Here is a 27,819-nt window from a genome sequence, read left to right as displayed (position 1 = left end):
TTGTCATTGTTGGATTCTGATGTTTTTGATTCAAGGTTCTTTCAGAAGTTAAGCAGGAGGTATAAACCTTGTTGCTTCATGATTGTTTTAAGTGCTAATTGGAAAAGAACAGTGACAGGTGCAGAGATTAGTAGCTAAAAACAGAGAACGGGGAAAAGACTAAAAGATGGCAGTGCAGCATGGTCTGCTCTTTTTATACCATAGATAAGAAACATTCCATTCAGATTCGTAGATAAGAGTTAACCAGTCAAGTAGCCCCTCTACAAATAATGCGTTACCAAGAGATGCTTCCAGAATCATATTAATGTACCTGCGGGGGGGGGGGGGGACACTAAGCAATTTCATATACATACTATGACCACTAGGTAACATATCAAACAGTTAAGTGTATTTGGGTATTTATAGAAAATATAAGCAGGAAATTAATTGTTAAGCTACAAAGATAATGACAATGAACAATCTAACCTAACAGTTCCTTCTTTGTTTCTGAATCACACATTTAGAATCATTACATCTGAAAATTCAGAGGCAGAAGGATTTGTAGTATCTATGGTAAATATAAAATTATCAAACTACCTAAATTATGAAAATATTAAAGGCTTCAAAGTATTCATAGCATTATGTCATGGCTAGGCAGATTAGTAGGCTCACATGAGTTTCAACTACTCTATTAATCATCCACCTTATCGAAGTAAAAATGTAAATTATCATAAGGCATATCAAAACAAATAACATTACTCGTAGTATTGAGTGTCCCCGGCTTCCGAGACTTAAATGAATCCAGTCACAGAAATCCCATCCATCAAATTTATGTCTTTTAACTGCTGCTTTATGAATATGTGTAACCAAGTCAGTTTGGACTCATTGGGTATCTAAGTACAACACTCCTTGCCTATAACTGCATGTGTTTCCCCTTAACTGCATTCCAGTAGGGCATAGTTTATGCAGTTATACTTGTCTAAGTATAATTGATCTAATGCCATCTGATTTTGAAGAACCGTCTTGCACATGGTGACTATTTCAGTTGTTACTTTTCCCAAGAAATAAGCAGTGTCATTGCTTATACTTTCTAAAGCTGCAGTGACATTTTAATCTCTTAGGCTCTTTGCAACATCTTAAAATGGAAATAAAATTGACCACCTGAAATTTCTCATTTACTTCTAGATTTAGGAGGTAAGGGTAAGGTCTGTGTGTGTCTCATGGCAACAAAGACAATAGCAAGATCCTACAATTGCGTGGAGGAGATTTTAAGTCTTCATTTCCACACATAAAGTATACATTGTTTCATGAACTTAGTCCATTCCTTATTACTCGGCAGGAGCCTTGTTGAATTGTAATATTTTTCTGATGGGTGTTGTCAAAGAAAATTCCAGAGTCATTTAGGACAAGTGTAATTGCATAAACTATGCCCTACTGGAATGCTACCCTGTGAACTCAAGCAAAAGGCAGCTTGTATTAGTGAACATGAAAACAGTTTAATAGCTTTGTCATGAGCAATAGATGCAGATATAGAGATAACCAGGAAAAGACATGAATAGAGTCAGATATATGATTCCCTAAATCATGCTGATTATATATGCATAAATTATCTAGTTTAAGATGGTACAGGTGTTCCCCGCTTTTCAAACGTTCGCTTTACGAAACCTCGCTGTTACGAAAGACCTACATTACTTACCTGTTTTCGCTAACAGAAGGTGTTTTCACTGTTCCAAAAAAAAGGCAGCACGCGAAAAAAAGGCAGCGCGTGCCCCGAGCAGCCAAGCTCCTCCCCCGGAACTGTATTTTAGCCAGCATTGCTTAACCGCGTACCTGTGAGCAGCCGTTAGCAAGATGAGTTCTAAGGCATTGGAAAAGCCTAAAAGAGCTCGTAAGGGTGCTACACTTAGTATAAAACTAGACATAATTAAGCGTTTTGATTGTGGTGAACAAAGCAACGACAAAGTGAGTTTGGCTTGTGGAAGTTGATGAAGATGATGTTGAAGAGGTTTGGCATCCCATGATGAAGAACTGATAGATGAAGAGCTGATGCAATTGGAAGAGGAAAGGATAACAATCGAAACCGTATGCAGTAGCGAACGGACCGAAAGTGAAGTCATCCAGGAACTGAACGTGAAGCAACTGCGTGAGATTTTCGTTGCAATTATTGCAGAAAAGTACGACTTTAATTTTGAAAGGGTACGTCGGTTTAGGGCATATTTGCACAATGGTTTGAGTGCTTACAAAGAACTGTATGATAGAAAAATGCGCGAGGCTAAGCAGTCAAGCAAGCCTTCCACATCAGCCACAGCAGACGACAAACCCCGACCTTCGACATTGAGGCAGGCAGACAGAAGAAGATGACCTGCCTGCCCTGATGGAAATGGACGACACCCCAGTGTCCCACCACCGCAACCCCCGGGCTGCGAACCGATACATTGCCACGGAGAATGCAGCGGTAGCCGGGACGCACGCAGTACATCTTTAAGAAAAAAGTCGAAATAAACATGCTAATTAATTAGGTGCCGCCCGGCACGTAAATGTCGCCCCAGATCAGAGGCGATTGCCAATTGCGTCGCTTCTGATCTGGGCCGACATTTACATGCCGGGCGGCACCTAATTAATTAGCTTGTTTATTTCGGCTTTTTTCTTAAGGATGTGCTGGGTGCGTCCCGGCTACCACTGTACCCCTGCATTCTCCGCGGATCGGTATCGGTCTGTGGCCTGGAGGTTGGGGACCACTGCACCACCCCAATCTCCAATGCCTCAGCCAAACACACCATCATCAGTGTGTCCGGCGCTGACTTATCCATTCCGGTAAGTGATACCACACTGTACATACATTATTTCTACTTTATATAGGCTGTGTATTTTTACATGTTATTTGGTATGATTTAGCAGCTTCATAGCTTAAAGGTTACTGGAGTGAGTGTTTCTGCCGAGAGTGCTTGCGTGATATTTTGGCTACGGAGAACAGTGCGGCAATGATTGTAGAAAAGTATTTCTACTTTATATAGGCTGTGTATTTATCATATCATTCCTGCTTTTACTACATGTTACTGTTATTTTAGGTTTTATGTGTTATTTGGCATGATTTGGTAGGTTATTTTTTGGGTCTGCGAACGCTCACAGATTTTTCCCATATAAATGGTAATTGCTTCTTCACTTTACGACATTCTGGCTTATGAACTGTTTCATAGGAACGCTCTACCTTCGGATGGGGGGGCATAATCATTGTATACTTGTCTTCTTTGAGAATAATGAATCATAGGCATAATGTCAACATAGCCATTGCTGGAATACTTAAGACAGAGGGCATATGTTTGTTCTGAATGTGCAGGGATGCCTAGCGTTGCTGAATATTTCAGAGTGTGTGGTATAAATTGAGATACCCAATAGCTAGAGGCACTAACAGCATCAGAAAATTCATGTGGTACTCGTAAGTATACTTTGAATCATCTCAACTGGTAAATTGGCAGAATTACTGAATGTTAACAACAAATAATATTAGAATAAAATTCATAATGCCCAGTAGCTGTTGATTCTGTTAGTAGTTTTCTGGCTGATTTGTGATTTGCTTACTGTAGCCCAGCAGTGTAGGCACTGGGTCAGAGGATATTAACACATTAACCACGATGCTAGTTGTCCTCGTTAGGTACCACTTTACCTCGCTTGCAGTAGTTGGCATGTATTGACTTTCGCCGCTGAGGTAGTAATTAACAGCACTTGGTAAGATCCCTCCCATCAAGCTCCCAGTGGTTCCTTATGTGATTTCTTAATCAGAATATATCAGCCTCTGAGTTCAAGGGCTCCCGACAGTGACATAGGACACTCTCGAATGGACTTAATTTAGTTTTCTTGTTTGGTGTTGTTCGGATCCTGCATAAGACTGCTGGCCACGGTATGCATTCCTCATGATGCTTATTATTGTTTGATTCCATTTATTTGTTCAATTTGACCTCATGACTCTGGGTGATGTGAACAATGCTCATCGGTCAACATAATTCCTGACAAACTCAAGGAAATGTGTTCTTTGGTCAGAGTTGATTTGACATGGCAGTCCCTATTTAGGAACGTAGTCCTTGATCATAGTTTTTGCTGTGTGTGGGTGGCAGTGGTTTTTCTTGCTGGAATGGCTTCCACCCATCTTGAAAGCTTGTCTACTATTACCAGTATGTTTGAATATCCTTGACACTGGCAAAGTAATGTAGTCCACTGATAAGTTTAAAAATGGACCAGGTGGGACAGGAGCACTTAATTGTAGTAGCTTTTCCACTACTCCAGGATTTCTTTTCCGGCTTGTTGTGCATCTATCAAACATCTGTCAGGCTTGTGCCCTGAATGTTGGATTTCCCTACCACTCGGAGATTCTGTTGATCATCCTTTTCACTACAATGTGTCCTAGGAAGCCACGTGGTTAAAGCTACTAGCCTGACTAGTGCCATAACTCTATGTTCCATCACTGTTTAACTCCCCACCATTTTCCACCCAGAACCACTTTTCTTATTTAGAGCATTGAGCTTGCATCTCTTGAATATCTTGTATGTGCATCTGTGATGCAGATTTCAACTCAAATTTCAAAATTTCAGTTGTTGGGTTCATAGTATATGTTCTCATACTTTGAATTCTTTGACCGTTAAACTTTAATTTCTTTCCCTGCATTCTTTTCTGCAAGTTCTTCTGTGAATACATTTCCATGGCTTTCTGTTGTAGTCATTTGGGGTGGCTTTTACATTTTAATACAGCAACTTCTGATATCAATTGTGTGTCATTAATGAGTTCTTGTACTAATTGGCTATTCTTGATTGGGGTCCTACAGCTGTAAGAAATTCTCGATTTCCATAGGTTTCCAAAATCATGAACGACTCCAAAAGCATGCTGAGAATTAGTTTAGATATTAGCTGATCCTTCTGTTACCTTGCAGGCTTCAGTTAGTACCATTTGAATTTCCCTCTCAGTCGTTGTGGAGTCATCATTGTACAAACCTTTGGCAAAGTAATAACCACCAGTATGCTGTTGGTCTCCATGTTCTTGAGTTAAGACTGCCATCATGTGTTTCTCATTTACATACAGGGTAGATGATTTTCCTGTGTCAGGGATTCTTAAAGCAGGTGCGGTATACAAAGTCGTCTTTAAAGCTTGAATCACTTTTCAGTTGCTCATTAAGAGTCACAAGGTCGTCTGGGCACTTACAGCTTTCAGCAGATTGTTGAGCTGTTGAGTAATAGTTGATGGATCTACCACTGTAGGGGTTAGTTTGTCAATACATCAATTGGCCCTGTAATAGATTGAGTCTCCTTACATAGGTTTCATAAGTCCTGCTTGCCTTCACTGCCTTGGTCTTTACTAAAGCAAGCTGTAACATAACTGCCAATCTTGTTTCATCACTGTTATCCTCACTTGAGTCACTAGGAGTTATTGTAGAGTCCACGTCATGCCTATCCTGTAATTCCTCAGTTTAGTTGCTGTCATTGTCTTGGAGTAAAGTCCAATGTAGAGGGTATTTCCCAAGGAGAAGTGCCGTTGGCTGGACTGTTCCCTTGAAGTTCCTGCAGAGTCTTTTGATTTTCTTTCAATCTGCTTTAAAGCTTGATACACTGCACTGCACTTTGTCCACAATCTCAAAATATTGTTAAATTGCAACTAAAATCTTAATGCATTGTTCTACAACCAAAGTTTTCTTTTGCATTCCATTGGCTTACACGTATTTAAATATTTTCGTATCTTCCAGCTTGCACGTATTCAGATCTGTAAAAAATTGTTTTTTCAAAATAGCAGCTTAGTAACTTCCTCACTCCTACTTCCATCCAATGAACTAGGTTTTCTCTCAGACAGTTTGGAATTAGAAAAGCTCTTATCTCTTTTGTTTGTGCGCTAAAAATTTCTACTTCATCTATTTGCTAAAAATTTCCACATCACCTGCAATTCTTCCAAGTCCATAAATCTTTGCAATCATCCTTGCCAATGACGCAAGATTGTTGGACTCTGATGTCTTGATCCAAGGCTGTTTTGGAAATCAGAAAGTGGCATAAAACTTGTTACTTCACAATAATTTTATTAAGCATTAATAGAACAGAGACTTGGAAACAGTAAGAGGAGTAGAGGTTAGTAGCTAAGAACAGGGAAAAGATAAAAGATGGTGTGGCAATATGATCAGCTGTTCTTATAGCGTAGGTAAGAAATGTTCCATTCAGATTTGATATGTGGATGAAATTAACTGTTTTTCTTTTTCTCTGTTGTAGGCTGGACAGGTTTAGATGAGGATGAGGATGCACATGTCTGGGAAGACAACTGGGATGATGACAATGTGGAGGATGACTTTTCTAACCAGTTAAGGTAAAATTCACCACAGGCCATTCCTGGGTAATGAATGCCAAACCATATGTTTATAACATCCATACATACAAACGAGCTGGTGTCCATTAATTGGGCATTCATAAGTACGGCTACATTAAATATATCAAGGGGATATGACATAGGAAGAAAATTTCATGGTATTGGTAAAAAGCGTGTTGAAGCCATCATTTGTAAAGAGTCAAAGAGAACTTTTCTGTTATAACCTGGGAGAACAGATCACACATGAAAATTACATTGAGGAAAGATTGGTTTTATAATCAAAAATATTCATCATCTTCAAGGTCATACAACACTATCTGTTTTGGCAATTTTACAAAATTCATGTGTGCATTTCACTTAAGAATTAATTAATGTATGGGACGTACCCCCAGTGATTGTATTAGAAATTTAGAATTGGCGAGGATTTGAGATGCAGTGTAAAATGATGTAGTATGTTTTTCCTTGACACTGGGAGTGGCTGGATTTTTCTGGTCGTTTATTTTAACACATTGGGTGACATGGTAGTGGTTATTAAATATATCAATAGGATATGGCATAGGAAGAGAATTACAGCACTAGCAACCGGGTTTCAAATCCGCAGCTCTCTGTAAGAAGTTTGTACTCCCTGTGGCATTGGATTAGAATTACGGCGCCAGCGACTGGGTTTCAGTTCCACCGCTCTCTGTATGGAGTTTGTACTTTCTTCCTGTGACTGGCTGGGTTTCATCTGGCTGCTCCAGTTCCTCCCACATTCCAAGGACATTTGGATTCGTAGGTTAATTGGTCACATGGGTATAATCGGGCAGCAGTCTTACTGGGCCGGAAGGGACTGTTACTATGCTGTATCTCTCTAAATAATTAGAATTGACCATTAAAATTGGATGATTGGGTTATTTAGGAGATAAGACCATAAGATATAGGAGTAGAGGTAGGCCATTTGGCCCATCGAGTCTGCTCTGCGATTCAATCATGGGCTGATCTGGTATGGGGAGAATGAACAATGTCCCTCCATTGAACTTAAATAAGAACAGACCAGGTTATTGGCCTTGTGTGCTGTGAGAATTTTAATTTTAATTGTAGAGCAGATCAATTCCTTTATATCTCATTTCATGTCGAGATGTATAATTGGTGTTAGGGTAAGGTGTTTTTAGATTGAAACATCTTGTCATTTCGGGTTGTGGAAATGTTGCTTTCTTTTATGGTGATAGCAGCTGTTTAATTGAGAAGACTGCATTGTTCTATAAAATCTAATTAAGTTTACTGCTTGGAAAAACTTGTCATCCCTTTACCTACAACTCCTGGTGATCTTTTGTCATGTAGCTAGGACGGTCTTATCAAATGGGTCATTCAGCATTAATAGAAATTGGTTGAAGTTAATTTCAGTATTTTTCAGTGAACGAAAAGTTGGTGACAAAGCTGTTGATTTTGCACTTTCACTGAAGTCATTTGAACAGGGTGCAAAATCTCAGTAAATTCGCTGGTAGTTTTTTCTTAGTAATATAAAGGTAAATTTGGCTTTTTATTTGAAAGACATGGCTCCGATTGATTTTTAAAGTAAGTAATCTTGGATTGGAATTTTCTACCAGTAATAATAAATGGCTGTTTCCTGAACTTGAGACCAAGTGTGATAGGTCTCTAGAGATTGAGGATGGAGTGATGAAATATCTCCTGTCCAGTCAGAGAATTGTTTATCTATTTTGATCTAAAAGTGAAAGAGAGAGTACACTGTGTGCATTGTTTCTCTTCTACAGTATTTCTCTTCAGTGAAAACTGCATACAGTTTGTCGTTTTGAGTTACATTTACCCAAAACATTTCAATTTTTCATTTTGAAAGTATTTTCACATTTGCAGTTTATAATATTTCATCTGTAAATGTTTTTATTTATTTTAAACTCAGTTGAAGTCTAGACTCTTGATTCAGAAAGAATGACTTGACTTGTTTAGGTAACTTGTGGTATGAATGAACAGAGGTATCTAACTTAGTTTGACCACTACTTTAGTTCCAGCATATACAGTTGCCAGAAACACTTTGTGAAACCTTTGCAATGACCTTTCTTTTTGCAATAATCACTCATAAGATGTGGTTGATCTTCATCCAAGTCACAATAATAGGCAAACACAATCTGCCTAAACTAATAACACATAAACAGTTGTATTTTTCATGTCCTTATCGAATACATTGTTTAATCATTCACAGTACAGGCTGGAGAAAGTATGTGCACCCTTGTATTTAATAACTGGTAGAAACTCCTTTAGCAGCAATAACCTCCACCAAACATTTCCTGTAGCTGTTGATCAGACTTTCACACCAGTGAGAAGGAGTTTTAGACCATTTCTCCATACAAAACTGTTTCAGTTCATCAATATTTTTGGGATACCTTGCATGATTAGCCCTCTTCAGGTCATGCCACAGCACCTCAACTGGATTAAGATCTGGACTTAGCCATTCCAAAACACAAATTTTCTTCTTTTTAAATCATTCTGTTGATTTACTCTTGTGTTTCGGTTCATTGTCTTACTGCATGATCTAACTTCTATTAAGCTTTAGATGATGGACATTCTTAATACAATTTTGAATTCATTGTTCCCTCAACAATTGCAAACTGTCCAGTCCCTAAGGCAGCAAAGCAAACCAAACTGTGATACTCATTCCACAATGCTTCAGAGTTGGGATGATTTTTTGATGTTGGTGTGCAGTGCCCTTTTTCCTCCAAAGATAGTGGTGTGCATTTCTGCCAAAGAGTTCAACTTTTGTCTCTCTCCACAGAGCATTGTCCCAGAATTATTGTGGAACAACCAGGTTGTCTTTTGCAAACTTAAGATGTGCAGCAATGTTGTTTTTGGAAAGCAGTGTTTTCCTCCATAGTGTCCTTCCATGAACACCATTCTTGTTCAGCATTTTTCTTATAGTGGACACATGAGCAAAGACTTTAGCAAGTTCTAGAGATTTCTGCAGGTCTTTTGCTGTTACCCTTGGGTTCTTTTTCACCTCGTTCAGCATTGCATGTTGTGCTCTTGGTGTGATATTTGCTGGATGCCCACTCCTAGCGAGAGTAGTAACAGTACACTGAATTTCTTCCATTTCAAGACAATTTCTCTTGCTGTGGACTGATGAACGCTCAGGTCTTTAGCAATGCTTTTGTAGCCTTTTCCAACTTCAAGCATCTCTACAATTAATCTAAAAGTTGTTTTGATCGAGGCATTGTACAGCCAAACAGAGCCTTCTTGAGAAGAGCAGCCTCTGTCAGTAACCTGACTTTGTGTGTCTTTTTTTTTATAGGGCAGGGCACCTCTACAACTCACACCTCCAGTCTCACCTCAGTGATTGGAACACCTGCTTCCAAATAGCTTTTGTAGAAGACGTTACCCCAGAGATTTACATAATTCTATGAACATAGACTATGATTGCTTAAATGGTGTACTCAGTATTGACAAGAAGTACAATTATTTGTGTGTTATTAGCTTATGCAGATTGTGTTTGTCTATTATTGTGACTGACGAAGGCAGACCACGTTTTGAGTAATTAATGCCGAAAACTAAGTAATTGTAAAGAGTTCACAAACTTTTTCTTACAACCGTATGTACTACTTCTGTCCTTCAAAAGCTAACAGATTTATTCCACAGTGAATCTTCCTGCTCAACCTGAATCATTAAATCCTTTTCCCCACAGCAGCTGCCTCATTGTTTATTTCCAGCATTCTATAATATTTCATATTGTTAATGATCTTGGGTTATTCTGTGGACACAGGTATTTTTTTCATGCTTTCCATTGTCATTGACATGTCTTGTGTTGAGGTTTCCTGCTATTAGATCCAGGTGTTTAATTCTTGGATTCGACTGTTTAATTTTTTTTGCAGTTTAATGATTATCTGCTTCTATTTCTTATAAGTACTTGTATATAAGTAACTGCTTACTATGATTCTTAGTTGGTATAGTATGCACAACCATTTAATAAGCCTCTGGTAGCTCTACAAAGTATACTGGAAAGCTCTGGAAGCTGATTTGTTTTGCATTAAGTGAATAAGCATGTGCTCATTGGTTAACTTGGTACTGCAGTACAGGCTGTCCCCGGGTTAATGAGATCTGTTCCTCAGTCTGTCTTTAAGTCGAGTTTCTAGGTAGGGCGGGACAGGTACATAGGGTTCTTCTTTATCGTCAGTTAGTCAAATGTTTGTCTTAGTATATAGCATATATTTTACCTTTCCATGCATATAAAACACTTAAGAAACACTTCCAAGTACATTAAGTATTTGGTCTGGCAAATAACCTCCCCCCCCCCCATAATTTTTTTCAACATTTCAGGAAAATCACTCGCAGCACTTACATTGGCACTTGCTGCTTCACCTTGCACTTTAATATTATGTAAATTTGCCCTCACTTTGAAACAATTGAACTAACCTCTACTCGCAACAAATTCTTCATCACAATCACCTTCACTTGCTGCACAGGCTGGTGTTGAAGCACATCAGCTCCTGTCTGAATGGCAGCTTGGGTCCGCTTGAAGTTGCCTACTGAAGTGACAGGTCTACAGCAGGTGCTATCTCATTGGCTCTTCACACAATCCTGAAACATCTGGACAGCAAAGATGCATTCATCAAGATGCTCTTTATCAATTATTGCTTGGCGCTTAACACCATCATCCCCTCAAAACTAATCAGTACACTCTAAGACCTGGGCCTCAGTACCCCTTGTGCAATTTCCTCACTTGTAGACCCCAATCAGTTTGGATCGGCAAAAAATTTCCATCAGCGCAGGAGCACCTCAGGAATGTGTACTTAGCTTCCTGCTCTATTCGCTTTACAGTTTTACTGTGTGGCTACCATGTACAAGTTTGCTCTTAACACCACTATTGTGGGCTGTATTGAAGGGGATGATGAATTAGTATATAGGAGGGTGATTGAAAACTTGGCTGAGTGGTGCAATAACAACAATCTCTCACTCAATGTCAATAAGACCAAGGAACTGGTTGTAGACTTCAGGTGTTGGAAACCAGAGCTCCATAAGCCAGTAATTATCGGAGGATCAGAAGTGGAGAAGGTCAGTAAGTTAGTAACTTTAAAATCCTGGGTGTCACTATCTCAGAGGACCTGTTCTAGAACCATCATACAAAATAATTGCAAAGAAAGCACAAGTGTATTTCCTCAGGTGGAGATTTGCGCTTACTATTTCTTAAAATTTGCAACAGTTTGCTGAATGAATTTTCTTGATATGAGTAATTTTTTAAAATAATTCCTTCCCTTCAAATATTAATGGCAATAGGGAAAAAAAGGATCAGCCATTATTGAATAGCGGAGCAGACTCAATGGGCCAAATGGCCTAATTCTGCTCCAATGTCATATTCGCTGATGTCTTTTGGAATTCATCAGGATCAGGAATAAGAAGAATGATATACTCCATGCTGAAATTCTGAAGTTTTCCAAACAGTGGAGCTCTTGTATATGTTCAGCAATACAGAATTAACCAGAATCATGATTTTCTCATCTTGCCTCAATTCATGTTTTAATCTACTTCTATGATTAGCTGTATTTAGAACTGAAGAAGTTTAAAGTTATTTTTCGGATTCAAGTTATTGCCCAAACCTAATTGCCCTGGAGAAGTTTGTGAGCAGTGGCATTAAACTACTACAGTCATTTTGGCAGGAGGGCACTATACAATCTTATTGGGTAGGACATTCCAGGACACACCAGCAATGAAGAAATTAATGTTTGTGTCCACGTCAGTATAGTGTATGACTTAGAGAGTAAACTGCACAAAGCAGTATTTTTATACATTGCTGCCCATGGTTTGTAGCTTGGGGGGGGTGGTCACTGGAGTAGCTGGGCAAATAATTGCAGCATATGGTGTATATTACAGCCTCCTAGCAGCAGTGTGGATGGGGTTCCAATCAAGTTAATGCTTTGGCCTGATTTCAGACTTCTATTATCAGCACTACATGAACCCAGGCTATTCTATCCCATGCATGCTTGTAGACGGTACAAAAACCTTGTCATGTCAAGAAGTGATGCTTTGACCTTTTGTGACCATCATATTTAATGATTAGCTTTATTTGTCACATGTACACTGGAACATAGTCAAATACACCATTTGCACCAGTGACCAACACAGTCTGACTAGGTGCTTGGGACAGCCCACAAGTCTTGCCATATTTCTGACATCAGCATAGCATGCCCACAACTGATTAACCCGAATCCATACGTCTTTGGAATGTAGGAGGAAATTGGACTTGCCTGGAGGAGACCCATGCAACCAGGGAGAGAATGTACCGCTCCTTACATATAGCGGTGGGAATTGAGCCCCGACTGGTGATTGCATTACGCTACCGTGCCACCCAGCATTATTGATAATGGTTGGTCCAGTTGCATTTTGGAAGCTGGGAGGGACTTAGTGATAGTATTGCCATTGAATATTAACGTTGGGTAGGGTTAGTTACTGGACTCTTTGATTATTATCTGGCACTGATGTGGCATGACTGTCCTCAGGAGATCCTGGGACTGACGAGCAAAGGTATCTATCTTTGTGTGAGGTACGATTCCAAGGCACTGGAGTGTTTTTCCTTTTGATGCCAGTTGACTTCAGGTTTATCGCAGTGCCTTTAGATCACATTCAGCCAAATTCTGCTTTGAGCTTTCAATTCATCTCTCTGGGCTGAGACTGTGATGCTGTTAGGAGCCAAGTACTGTAATCCATTACCCAAACTGGGCATCTGTGATAAGTAAGAGCTGCAAATTGGTGATGGCGTACATCACTGAAAATCAACTGATGGGTTTTAATTACTCTGAATATGTTTGTCCTGCATTTTTGCGAATAGCCATGTATTTGGACCAGAAGATACCAGTTTTATACTAGATATAATTATAGGCACAGTTATTGTAGTTCTGAAATATAGGTATTCAGCTGGGATGTTGCCTGCTGCATTGTTTGCAGCTGGTTTTAATTTCATATTTATCCAACTCCTGAACTTGGTGCATTAATAAAGGCAATGATGTCTTATGCCACTTTTAACATAAAAACATAGAAAATAGATGCAGGAGTAGGCCATTTGGCCCTTTGAACCTGCACCGCCATTCAGTACGATCACGGCTGATCATCCAACTCAGAACCCTGTACCTGCCTTCTCTCCATACCCCCGATCCCTTTAGCCACAGGGGCCTTATCTAACTCCCTCTTAAATATAGCCAATGAACTGGCCTCAACTGTTTCCTGTGGCAGAGAATTCCACAGATTCACCACTCTCTGCGTGAAGAAGTTTTTCCTCATCTCGGTCCTAAAAGGCTTCCCCTTTATCCTCAAACTGTGACCCCTTGTTCTGGACTTCCCCAACATCGGGAACAATCTTCCTGCATCTAGCCTGTCCAATCCCTTTAGAATTTTATACGTTTCAGTCAGATCCCCCCTCAATCTTCTAAATTCCAGAGAGTATAAGCGTAGTCGATCCAGTCTTTCATCATATGAAAGTCCTGCCATCCCAGGAATCAATCTGGTGAACATTCTTTGTACCCCCTCTATGGCAAGAATGGCTTTCCTCAGATTAGGGGACCAAAACTGCACACAATATTCTAGGTATGGTCTTACCAGGCCTTGTACAACTGCAGTAGTACCTCCCTGCTCCTGTACTCGAATCCTCTCGCTATGAATGCCAGCATACTATTTGCCTTTTTCACAGCCTGCTGTACCTGCATGCCCACTTTCAATGACTGGTGTACAATGACACCCAGGTCTTGTTGCCCCTCCCCTTTTCCTAATTGGCCACCATTCAGATAATAATCTGTTTTCCTGTTCTTGCCACCAAAGTGGATAACCTCACATTTATCCACATTAAATTGCATCTGCCATGAATTTGCCCACTCACCTAACCTATCCAAGTCACCCTGCATCCTCTTAGCATCCTCCTCTCAGCTAGCACTGCCACCCAGCTTTGTGTCATCTGCAGACTTGGAGATGCTGCATTTAATTCCCTCATCTAAGTCAATAATATATATTGCAAACAACTGGGGTCCCAGCACTGAGCCTTGCAGTACCCCACTAGTCACTGCCTGCCATTCTGAAAAGGTCTCGTTTATTCCCACTCTTTGCTTCCTGTCTGCCAACCAATTCTCTATCCACATCAATACCTTACCCCCAATACCGTGTGCTTTAAGTTTTCATATTTATTTTATACTAAATAATCTTTATTTGATAGGGCGAGGGGTGTTGATGCGCCTCGCTGCTGGGCAAGTAACGGTTTTTGAACCTGCTGTGGATGCTACATAACCTCCTTCCTGATAGAAGTGGGACTATCAATTCATGTGCAGGGTGGGTGGGATCCTTCATGATGTTACTGGCCCTTTTCCAGCACCTTTCTGTATACATGTCCTTGATGGTGGGTAGGCTGGTGCCAATGACGCGTTGTAGTGCCTCCCTGTCTGCCACAGTGCAGCTTCCATACCAAGCAGTGATGCAGCTTGCAAACAGCTTCTTGAAATAGTGATTTTTAAAATTGAGAGGCGCAAATACAGTAGACAGTACATTTTTCTCAGGGTTAAAATGTCTAATGCTACAGTTACAGTGAGGGGAGGGGGTGGTTTAGTTCAAAGGAGATGTGCAGGGTGAAGTTTTTTTAAAATACAAAGTGATGGATGCCTGGAATACACTGCTAGGTGTTGTACTTGAGACAAACACAACAAGGAGTTTAACAGGTTGGAAGGTAAGCACATGAATGTACAGGCAGTGGACAGATATGGACATTGTGTAGACAGAAAAGATTAATTTAGTTAGGCATTTAATCGCTAGATTAATTATTTGGCACAACGTTGTGGGCTGAAGGATCTGTTCCTATGCTGTACTATTCTATGTTCTGTTTCATGTGTTTTCTGTGCCAGACCCCAGGATAGATAGAGGATGTCCACATTGTGCAGACAGGATAGTCTCCACAAGGACAGTGTGATGTTCACTTCCAGTGTTATAACTGATAAGTGGGTTGGCCATGGTAGATTGGTAAATTCATTGTTCAAGTTTATCTCTCATTGATTCACTCGCTACCTGCTTGGTCCGTGGTAGTGCTGTCACGACACTCAAGAAGGAGAAGCAATGATTCATTGGCAGCAGAACAGTAGAAGGTAATTGTGCAGTTTTCTTTTGCTTGACCTAATGCCATGAGACTTGAGCAAGTCTAGAGCCAACATTAAGCGTTCTGAGGCTTCTCTCTCCTGTATGTGTTCTACAGTGCTGCTGAGTCTAGCCAGTAGGACAAGATATACCCAAGAATTGTGATGGAGGGCTCAGGCTTATTGTTTGTTGTGCATGATCCTCTGAATACAGCCAATGTCAGAGTAATGCCTGACCTGTCCTTAGGACAGCTCTCCCAAATCGTCCGCCACATACTTGAGGGAAACTTGGCAGTATCCAAATGTAGTGCCTTGTGTAACACTTGGTGATCTGTCTCTTCTGTTTCTGTTTAAATTTAGCAGCAATGGTACAATCGGGTCATTTGGTGGGAACGATTGCGTCTGGGTTGCATGCAGGTAATACCGGGTGAGGATGTCAGAATTCCTGCTGTGAAGGTGGAATTACATTGGGTCATATCCTCATCTGGCCTCAGATTGCTGGCCTACTCTTGGATCATGCTGCTTTTTAATGAGGTCTGGGTCACCTCAATTTCTACCAGCACAGCAGAGGGCCTGATTAACCCTAACGTGAAAGGTAATACATAAATTAAGTCATATTCTCATCTGCACTGTTAACCAGGTCACTTATTCTGATGGTAGAATTATAAACTTTGAATTTGTGTTTTTAAGAAGATTGGGTTGTTCAATTTATTGGATATAATAAGAAGTGCTTCCATCTACCAGATTGCTGGAAGATCCCTTATCTAAGATGTTGAAAGGATCACTGAACATGAACTGAAGATGGCAGAGGAACTGAATGCGTATTTTGCATCAGTCTCCACAGTGGAAGACATCTGCAGTATACCGGACATTCAAGAGTGTCAGCGAACTGAAGTTTGTGCAGTGAAAATTACGACTGCAAAGGTGCTCGGGAAGCTTAATGGTCTGAGGGTGGATAAATTTCCTGGACCTGATGGAATGCACCCTCGGGTTCTGAAGGAAGTAGCTGGAGAGATTGTGGAGGCATTAACGATAATCTTTCAATAATCGATAGATTCTGGCATTGTACTGGATGACTGGAAAACTGTAAATGTTACTCCACTATTTAAGAAGGGTAGGAGGCAGCAGAAAGGAAACTATAGACCTGTTAGCCTGACATCAGTGGTTGGGAAGTTGTTGGAATCGATTGCTAGGGATGAGATTATGGAGTACCTGGAGGCACATGACAAGATAAGCCAAAGCTGGCATGGTTTCCTGAAAGGAAAATCCTGCCTGACAAACCTCCTGCAATTCTTTGAGGAAATTACAAGCAGGGTAGACAGAGGAGATGCAGTAGATGTGGTGTACTTGGATTTTCAGAAGGCCTTTGACAAGGTGCCACACTTGAGACTGCTAAGCAAGATAAGAGCCTATGGAATTACAAGGAAGTTAATAGCATGGGTGGAGCATTGGCTGGTCAGCAGAAAACAGAGAGTGGGAATAAAGGAATCCTATTCTGGCTAGCTGCCGGTTACCAGTTACACGCGTTGGTGTTGGGACTGCTGCTTCTTACGATGTATGCCAGTGATTTGGACTACGGTATTAATGGATTTGTGGCTAAATTTGCCAATGATACAAAGACAGGTGGAGGAGTGGGTAGTGTTGAGGAAACAGAGAGCCCTGCAGAGAGACTTAGATAGTTTAAGGGAATGGGCAAAGAAGTGGCAAATGAAATACAATGTGGGAAAGTGTATGGTCATGCACTTTGGTGGAAGAAATAAACGGACAGACTATTATTTAGATGGGGAGAGAATTCAAAATGCAGAGATGTAAAGGGACTTGGGAGTCCTTGTGCAAGATGCCCTAAAGGTTAACCTCCAGGTTGAGTCGGTTGTGAAGAAGGCGAATGCAATGTTGGCATTCATTTCTAGAGGTATAGAATATAAGAGCAAGGATGTGATGTTGAGGCTCTGTAAGGCATTCGTGAGACCACACTTGGAGTATTGTGTGCAGTTTTGGGCTCCTTATTTTAGAAAGGGTATACTGACATTGGGGAGGGTTCAGAGAAGATTCACGAAAATGATTCCAAGAATGAAAGGGTTACCGTATGAGGAACGTCTGGCAGCTCTTGAGCTGTATTCCCTGGAGTTCAGGAGAATGGGGGGGGGGGGGATCTTATAGAAACATTTCAAATGCTAAAAGGCCTGAACAGATTAGATATGGCAAAGTTATTTCCCATGGTAGGGGATTCTCGGACAAGAGGGCACGGCTTCAGGATTGAAGGGTGTCCTTTTAGAACTAAGATGCGGAGAACTTTCTTTAGTCAGAGGGTTGTAAATCTGTGGAATTTGTTGCAATGAGCGGCTGTGGAGGACAAGTCATTAGGTGTATTTAAGGCAGAGATAGATAGGTTCTATCTATCTAGATGGACAGGGCGTCAAAGGGTATGGGGTGAAAGTAGGAGCGTGGGGATGACTGGAAGAATTGGATTTGCCCATGATTGAATGGTGGAGCAGATTCGAGGGGCTGAATGCTGCCTTCTGCTCCTCTATCTTTTGGTTTTATGGTCTTAACATGAACTTTGCTCTCTGTTGTAAATTCAGCTGTATGCATTCCAATCATTGGCACTTTAAAATGCCATAAAAATTTACAAAAATAAATATGTTATTACAAAAGGAATAATGAGGTATTATTCTTCATGGACTGTTTAGAGACGGGGGATGGTAGTAACAAGAAAAGGGCATGTCCTAGGTACTGGCCATCCTTAATGATGGACGGCGCTTTGAGGCAGTGCCTCTTAAAGATGTCCTTGATGGTGAGGATGGCTGTGTCCATGATGAAGATGGCTGAGATTACAACACTCTGTAGCCTTTTTCCATCCTGCACATTGGAGCCTGCATATCATGCGGTGATGCAACCATTCAGAATGCTGTCCATCATACATTTATAGAAATTTGCAAGAGTCTTTGACATACCAAATACCAAAACTTCAAACTCTTAATGAAATAGAGCCACATGCTTGCCTTCTTTGTGATTTATCAATGTATTGGCCTCACAGTAGATCCTCTGACTTGTTGATGCCAAGGAACTTGAAGGTACTCTTGCATTCCACATTGAAATTGAGATGGAACATCACTCACTACTTGGGTTTGGGGGGGTGGGGAGGTGTGAGAAAGTCAGTTAAAATGACCTTTTTTTTAATATTACAGATGTGGTTTGTTCATGATTTCTTGTGAGAGTGAAATCATAGAATCTTGCATCATAGAAGGAAATTTTAGTATGTCGTCCTGATGTGAAATTAACTAGTTAGTCTCAGCCTTAGTTTTTAAAAAAATCTCATTATGGATCAGCAATTTTTCTCTAAGTATTTGTAATTTTTGAAAGATGCTGCTGGATCTCTTCAAAAGTATATAATGTGCTCCATGTTTCAATTCTGGATCTAGCTTGATTATTGGAAAATTATATATGTATTGTATAATGTCTCTCTATCTGTGTAATAAAAATTTACATTTATCACCATATCTCAGAAATGAGAAGGTAAACAAACTGTTTTTTGATAATGCAGAACAAAATGTTTATCAGGAATCAATGGTTTTCAAAGCTATGAACAATCTAGAAAGAATTTGGAATGTATGGGTTGAAGATGTGCAACCAAATTTATGATAAATATTATTAGCACCCTGAAGTTTTCATGGTTTATTAACATTTCTAAAACTTAATCTCCCATTTATTTCCTATAGCTATTTTGAAGCATATGTTCCTGCAAAGTCCACTCTCTACCATATTAATATTGGGATTTTATTTTTGCCTTGTCATTTATCCAGAGGTTTGAAGGTCCATGTTTTTTCTTGTGCTCTCCTGATACCCAGACCTCTTCCACCAAATGATTTTCAACAGTTCCTTGGAGTAAATTTCATCATAGATGAACAAAAATCAAAACTAAGACAGATGTTTCAAATGAAAATATTTGCCTTAGTTCTTGTTAGCAGCTAAGTAAGAAGTGCTTTTGTACCTGCCACCTTGAACCGCACAGATGAGAAGATCATAAGAGGATACTTTGCATTATGGTACACTACTGCATCAGAATTTAATAAATTCTGTTCATTGTCATAAAACCTCTTTTTAGCTAAGTTAAATGTGTGATTATTACAATGAGCTTGCCAATGAAATCTTGAAGAAAGCATTGTCCACATCTGAGAAGATTAGAAAAATAATTCTAGGCTGAGTATTACCTGCAATTCTGCAAAGCTGTACTAATGAAAAGATGTGGCGTCAGGGTGGGATTGGTTATCGTGGGGGAAGGAAATAGAATCTTGGAACAGTCCTGGATCTCTTAGCAAGTTAATGTTATTTCATTTTTTTTTTCAGAGCTGAACTAGAAAAATTTGGATACAAGATGGAAACTTCATAGCTGAATCAATACTACAGGATATGAATGTTTTGAAGATGTAGAACAAGAGAACCCTGTGTAATTAAAATAGTTGTGGCTGAAAACACAACTTTGTGGAGAATGAAAAGTTGCATAAAATTCTGTTGCAAAGGACAGTTTTTCTCTTGACTTTTGTTTTATTTTCCTAAAGTGAGTTCTGTATTTAAATTTTCCGTACTTGGTAATGGTCATAATCTCAAAGAATTGAGGTGCAATGTGGACAAACTCAAAATTGTACAGATTTCACCCAAGTTCATGGTTTATGTCGAAAGTGCAAGGGTTTACTTACGAACTTTGGATTTCAAGTGACACTCTTAGTATTTTGTCATTTTTTTAATGATGAGTTCTGAAGTGGGCTGGGTCATAAATGCCATTTCAAAAAGAACTTTAAACTTTATGACTTATGTTTTGCGTCATATTAAATTGAGCAGCTTATTTGAAATTACTTTGAACAAGAGGGCTGAGTATTCGGCTTTAAGAAAATAAAATTTAACTTGTTGAACATGCTTTTGGATACTTTTGTGTTTCAACCTTCTGTTTAACAGATCTACCAAATGGTTTGACATTGCCTTAGTAGTAGTACTTAAAGTTCTAAAATACAGGTGGCATATGGATTCTGGTTGCTGAAAGTGAAATACTAAAGAATGTAAATGAGTAGAGTAAAATTACACAAACCAAAAAGGTAACTTCAGGCTGTATGACAGGACCCTGCATGATTAGTTTTGGAAGGGAGTAGTTTCTGAATTATCAGTGGATTATCCTTTGTTTGTACTTCTGATAATTTCCCTATACCTCAAATAAAAATGATAGGAGGGGGGGAATGACCCTCTTAAATTTTGTCAGTTACATGGTGCCTGATGAGTCCAATGTGGGAACAGCAGACTCTTCTGCACAGCAGCAGGAGGACGCTGATTGAGAGATGTGGTTAGTTTGTGAGGCACTCTTGCCTGTTGCATAGGACTTGCATCTATAATTTGAAATTGTTTTTTTTCAATGAAATCATTAATTTAAAAATTGCAATTATAGGAGTGAGTTAAAACAAATAGCAACTCCATTTTATAATGTGATGTTGGCATTATCTTCCAGGTTTTAAGTAAACCTGTCAACAAGATAGATCTCATTTGTTGACTATTTCTCATGCTAGGAATAAGTAATCTCGATTTGGTTTTTTTGGAATATGAGCAGATGCTCTTGAATCTTGTTTATCGACTTCAGTGCTCGAGAAACAAATATTGTGAAGCTCAGAAGTAAATATGCTCATAACATTCGCTGGGTTGGCTAGGATCTGGTAATTAATATTTTATATCAACCTTTCATCAAAAATGTTAACCTCTTGTTTTCTTTCACTGGAGAGGCTGTTTTCTGTAATGTCAGCAAGGCAACTTACTGCATCAGCCTTCATGAGCCATCTTCCTCAAAATCTGTCCCCTGGAATTTCCATTTCTGAATCCCCTTTCCTTTGATACTCCAATCTTTCAACTTCCCCAGACAACTGCAGTCTCTGATTTTCCCCCATTGCTTTACGTCGCCCAGCTCCTATCTATCCAAGCTAACCTGACTCACTGTACTGTACCCATCCTCAGTAATTTCATCTCCCTCAGCTTGCCCCATGTTCTACTACTAACCTAGGTGCTTCACAGAACAACTGGCAGTCATAATATGGTAATAATATAACAATCTGGCTAGCAGTAGAACAGGAAACCTGCTGGGAGGGGGGTGGGGTGGGATGAAAACTAACCTATAGTTAATTGCTGAGTATATCTGAGAAACCCATACTGTTTCTGGTATGGAAATTATTGAGTTAAGAACATGGATTCTCGCATTTGATTTGTTTTAGTTAATTCCAAGTTTAATTGCAAGTTTACAATAATAGTTGTATTCCACAGCAGTGATTTAAAGTTCTTGCCTTCAAGTGATTATAAAGTTTATTGGAAAATTGGATCTGCATTTAAAAAAAAACAGCCTTGTTCTGTAGATGGGCATTAAATACAAAAATATAATTGTTAGTCTTCAATATGTAGTTTCATTTAACCCTCAGCAGCATACCATGACTGAGTCTGACAAGTGTAATTAAATGCATAGTTAATTATGTACATGGCTTGGAATCAGTACTCTTTTTGAATCAAAAAGTCTCGTCCAGTGATTGGAACCCATATCCAGGCCAGTAATTCTGTATTATGGGAATTATGCATTGGTGCCATCTAGCTATTAAGCATTAAACTGGCTCCCTATCTACCGTATTAGGTGATACTTAAAAAAAAAAGTCCCATGGTACTGTTATAAGATGAACAGGCATGTCGTCTTTTGTCCAGTATTTATGCATCAAGGAACATCACCACGAAGGCATTATTTAGTCCTGGCTTGTTGACATTTTGTGTGACTCTTCTGGCTGCAAATAGTTTGCTATCTTTCCCAACTTGCTGGAGTAAATGTATTTCAGCAAGTTCTTAATTGGCTTTCAAACAGTTTCTGACATCCTGAGATTGATGGGGTGGTTATTTGTGCAGCCTCCCCAGTACAGAGGAATGGTTATTGACATATAGTGTATTAAACAGTGGTGTGATTATTTGTATGCATATTTTCAATGTTGCCTGTTGAGCAATACTACTGAATATATGTTCAAATTATCACTTTTACATCAAAGGGTGAATGAAGATCAAAGCATTTAGGAGTAACTTTATTTTGTATTTACATTTCCTTAAATAAAATCAACTGCAATCAATGAGAAAATTGATCATTCAAACTCCAAAGACTTGGTATTATGTTTGCTTTCTGACATCAGTTGAATTCAAGCTGAATATGACCAACTCCAGCATCACACTTCATTTCTTTATGGCACACCTGCTATATTGTGTAGTATTTGAAGATTATTTTGATTCCTTCACATATTGGAATTCTGAATTTTAAATACTTGTTTACTATTGCTTCTGAGTTAATCCGATAAACATAAACATTCCTTGATAAGTGATGTCCATTCCATTTTGCATCTGATCACACAGGTGCTAATGCTGCAGTGCACTAAGTAACAGCGTATTTTCCAGATAAAGCTGTGATTGCAGCATAGATCATTACTTAATGTAACACTGAAAAGGAAAAAATAGACTCGTGTCAGGTGGACATTTGTTCCTACTGTCCCAGGGACTGTGAATTCCCATTTTCTTTTGGTGTTATCCATCAATACATAATTGAATGGGTATTTTAAAACTGATTACTAATACAGATCAGAAAAGTTGGTTTCTGGCATCATTTCTGAATTTCATTGTCACAGCATTTCAACAAACCTTGATACAGCACATAATTGTGTGTTGGTTCATTTCCTTCCTTTCAAAGGAATTAAAGAAGATCACAGCTTGGTAAGTGGCATGCTGCGGATGTTGGGTTTTGTCACGATAATTTTGCTAGGCCTTCAGGAAACAAAGGTATTCTCAGCATGTGTTTGCCGTTTTCCGTTGCTCTTCCGACTTGCTCACTCCACAGTAAAGCAAGTGCATTCTCAGGCCACACAGCAGGTGCCAATTCATTGTTTGTGAAAAGGTATTTTGCGGAGTGAGAAGCTGAGCCATTTAAAATGAGTTGTGAACATTAGCTCTGCCATCCTTCTATTTAATGAGCTGTGGTTGATGTCACTGAAGAATTCTCTATGCAGCACCTTGCATGACTGCTAATACTTCCTCCTCTTTAGAATTTAGAGACTGACTTTACTGATCTATAAGGAACAGACAAAATCCAAAGAATGTCACTGCTGAAAGTGTAGCAAATGAGGGTAACATTTTATTTCTTCATTCTCTATCCACTACCTTTTAAGTGTGTGCCTATGGCAAAAACCAAGGAGATAAAATTCGGTTGTGAAGAGGCTGAGAGAGATGGTGTGAAGGAGGTAAATTTGTTACCATATTCTATAGATCATGCTTGTAAACAGCATGTCAGAATGTGCAACATTAAACTTGTTAAACTTTGTTTCAAAATGCATTCATTGCATTTATTAATAAATATACAAATAAATATTACACATCTCAAGCATGCTACTAACAAAGATTTGACAATTATTAAAAACATGATACTCTGGAAATGAACAGCAAGTCTGCATGATAGATCTATAAGTTTTTTAAGATGAAAGTAGGAAATGTTATTTCCTTAGGCTTCAGCAACATTTAAGTAAAATATTGTAAAAGACATTGATTTATAAAGCATAAACCCACAGATTGGGTGGAGTGGTAAATTTGCAGGTTATACAAAGATTGGTGGAGTACAGATAATGTTGGAAATTGGCAAAACATAGTGAGTTTCAGACTTGGAGAAGCGGCAGATGGAGTTTAATCCAGTCAAACGTGAAGTTGCCCTTTGAGAGAGCAAATTAAAGGGACAGTAAATACTTCGGCCCTTAACTGTTCATGTGCAGAGAGTTCTAGGAGGCCGAATCCATAGCTCTCTGAAAGTGTGTGCACAGGTTGATAGGCTGGTCCCCTCTGACCCTTAACACAGGTGCTCCTCGGGGCTGTGTCCCAACCTCCCTCCTTTACTCTTATGACTGTGTCACCACCCACAAATCTAAATTTCCTGATGATATGATATTGATTGGCCTAATCTCAAATAATAACGAGGCAGCCTACGGAGAAGAAATTAACACCGTGACACTGGTGTCAAGGATACCTCTCCCTCAATGTCACAAAAAACAAAGCTAATTGTGCACTACAGGAGGAATGGAGATGGGCTAACCCCTATTGACATCAATGGATCTGGGGTTGAGAGCGTGAGCAGCTTTAAGTTCCTCAGCATACACATCACTGAGGATCTCATGTCATCTGTGCATACCGGCTGTGTAGTGAAAAAAGCACAACAGCACCTCCTTAATTTCAGATGGTTGAGGAAGTTTGGTATGGACCGCTAAGAACTTTCTACAGGGGCACAATTGAGAGCATCCTGACTGGCTGCATCACTGCCTGGTATGGGAACTGTACACGCCTCAGTGGCAGGACTCAGCAGAGAGTGGTGCAGACAGGCCAGCGCATCTGTAGTTGTGAACTTCCCACTATTCAGGGCATTTACAAAGACAGGTGTGTAAAAAGGGCCTGAAGGATCATTGGGGACCTGAGTTACCCCAACCACAAACTATTTCAGCTGCTACCATCCAGGAAATGGTACCGCAGCATAAAAACCAGGACCAACAGGCTGATTAATTGACGCTGATACAATTCTATGTTATGTTGACTGTCCTGTTGTACATATTACTTATTACAAATTACTGTACATTGCACATTTAGGCGGAGACATAACCTAAAAATTTTTACTCATGTATGTGAAGGATGTAAGTAATAAAGTCAATTCAATTCAATAAGGCATTCTTGCCTTTATTAGTTGAGGCAATGAGTTGAAGAGTTAGGAATGTGTATTGTGGCTTTATAAAACTGGTAAGGTTGTATCTGGAGCTTGCATTTAATTCTGGTCACATTATAAGAAGGAAGTGGGGGCTTTGAAGAGAGTGCAGAATGGGTTTGCCATGATTAGAGGTTGTGCTATAAGGAGAAATTGGACAAACTTGGGTTGTTTTCTCTGGAGCAGCAGAGGCTGAGGGGAGACCTGATAGAAGATTATAATATACCGATGGGTATAGATAGAATAGACAGCCAGTATCTTTCTCCCAGGCTTGAAATGCCTAATACAAGAGAGTTACGCATTCAAGGTGAGTTCAAAGGAGATGTATGTGGCTGGTTTACTTGATGCAGAGTGGTGGTGCCTGGAATGTACTGCCAGGGGTGGTATTGGATGCAAATACAGTTGAGGCATTGAAGAGGCTCTTAGATAGGCAAATGAATGAGTAGGGAATGGGGTAATATGGATATTGTGTAGGCAGAAGGGAATAGTTTGTTTAGGTGTTTAATAAGTTCAGCACATTACAGGACAAAAGGTGTGTTCCTGTGTTGTACTGCTCTGTGTTCCTAAGATATTCATTCAAAGTGAATTGAAAATGTATTAAAACAGCTTGTAACAGGAAATTGTAAATGGAATTATATCATCAAAGAAGGAGATAATTAAGCATTTGAACTGGTTTGGAGGGGGTTGGGAACTAGAGCAGCAGGTGAGAAAGTGACAGATTGAGAGAAAGGTACATGTCACAACCAATAAGAACTGGCAGGAGCAAATACTAGACACAATGGGATGGATGGGTTGAAATGTTCATTTGGGGTATTAAGGGTGATAAACTTATAACATTGATCAGTACATTGGAAATATGATGCTGTGGCCACAATAGACTTGATTGGGAGATGGATAGAAATGGGTGCTTAATGTTCCAAATTTCAATGTTGTAGAATAGATTGAGAAAGAGGTAAAAGATGGAGTGAGAGGGATGATGTGCTATTAATCAGGGACATTATCACTCAAGAGGGGACATATTGGAAGGCTCATCCACTGTAGAACTCAAAAACAAGAAAGGTGCAATCACTCTGGGAATATACTACTGGCCCCCTAATAGCAACTGGTACATTGAGGAACAGATGTGCAGGCAGATTAGGAAAAGGTGTAAAGATAATAGTGTTGTCATGAATGACTTTGACTTCCCTAATGTAGACTGAGACCTCCTTAGTGAAAGATGGGCAGAATTTGTTAGGTGCATCCAGTAAGGTTTCTTAAATCAATATATAGATAGTTGAACAAGAGGAGGAGCTGTACTGGACCTGGTGTTGGGTAATGAACCTGGCCAGGTGACTGACCTTTCAGTGGGAGAACAGCTAGGGAACATTGATTGCCTTTTTGAAGCTTCACCTTTTTGAAGGTGGCCTGGATGCTAGGGAGGCTAGTGCCCATGAAGGAGCTGGCTGAGTTTATTACTTTCTGTGGCCTTTTCTAATCCTGTGCTGTGGAGGCCAAGTCATTGTGTATATTTACAGGGATTGATAAATTCTTGATTGGTAAGAGGTTGAAGGATTACAGGGAGAAGGTTCAAGATGGTTTAACATCACTTCCAGTACACAAGTGTAAAGGAAAACAACATTATTGTTACTCTGGTTCTGTTGTAGCCCAAAAAATGCAATAAGATAAAGGGCACAATAATAATAAAACACAATAACCATAAATGCATAAGATAGCTTATATCCATCGATTGTATGTCCATAAAGTGACTCTAGGCACAAGATTGTCTGTACATAAGGTGACTGAAATAATAAAGTAATGGTGGAGTTGTGGATCAGCCTTACTGCTAGGGGAAAGTAACTATTTTTGAGCCAGGTGGTCCTGACGTGGATGCTACAGAACCTCCTCCTTGATGGGAGTGGTACAGGCAGTCCATGTGAAGGATGGGTGAGATCCTTCATGATGTTACTGGCCCTTTTCCGGCACCTTACTGTATATACTGTATGTCCCTGATGGTGCATGTGCTGGTGATGTGTCGGGCAGTTATGATTACCTGTTGAGCCTTCCCTTCTGCGCTTCTGCAGAATGAAATGAATATAGATGTGCTTTTCCAGCACTCATCAACTTCCTCAGAAAGTAGAAGAGTTGGTGAGCTTTCCTGATTGTGTAGAACATGTATTGGGATAATGCAGGATGTACACTCCCAGGAGTTTGAAACTGCTCGCGGCTTTCACTGCTGTGCCGCTGATGTAAAGAGAGGTGTGAGTGGTCCTGAGGTCGATAACCATCTCCTTTGTCTAGTTGACAGTGAGGATAAGGTTATTAACCTGTCACTAAGCTTTGAGCTCTTCCACCTTCTCTCTGTAGGCCATCTCATCATTGTTGGTGATGAGCACCACCACTGTCGTGTCACCGACGAACTTGACAATGTGTTTGGATGTGCAGTTATGTGTGAGCAGAGTGTACAGCAATGGGCTCAGCAGACAGCCCCGGGGGAGGGGAGCGGTGTTGGGGGCACCCACATTAAGAAAGATAGGGAGGGAGGAGTGATTGTGCATCCTGACTATCTGAGCTCTGATTGTTTTAAGAAGTCCAACACCCAGGTGCACAGTCCTGTATTTAGACCAAGGAGCAGGAGTTTGTTCACCAAGGTCTGTGAGAAGGCAG

Source organism: Mobula hypostoma, chromosome 3 (genome assembly GCF_963921235.1).
Source record: "Mobula hypostoma chromosome 3, sMobHyp1.1, whole genome shotgun sequence".
NCBI classification, from domain to species: Eukaryota; Metazoa; Chordata; class Chondrichthyes; order Myliobatiformes; family Myliobatidae; genus Mobula; species Mobula hypostoma.
This window is presented reverse-complemented; position numbering follows the sequence as displayed.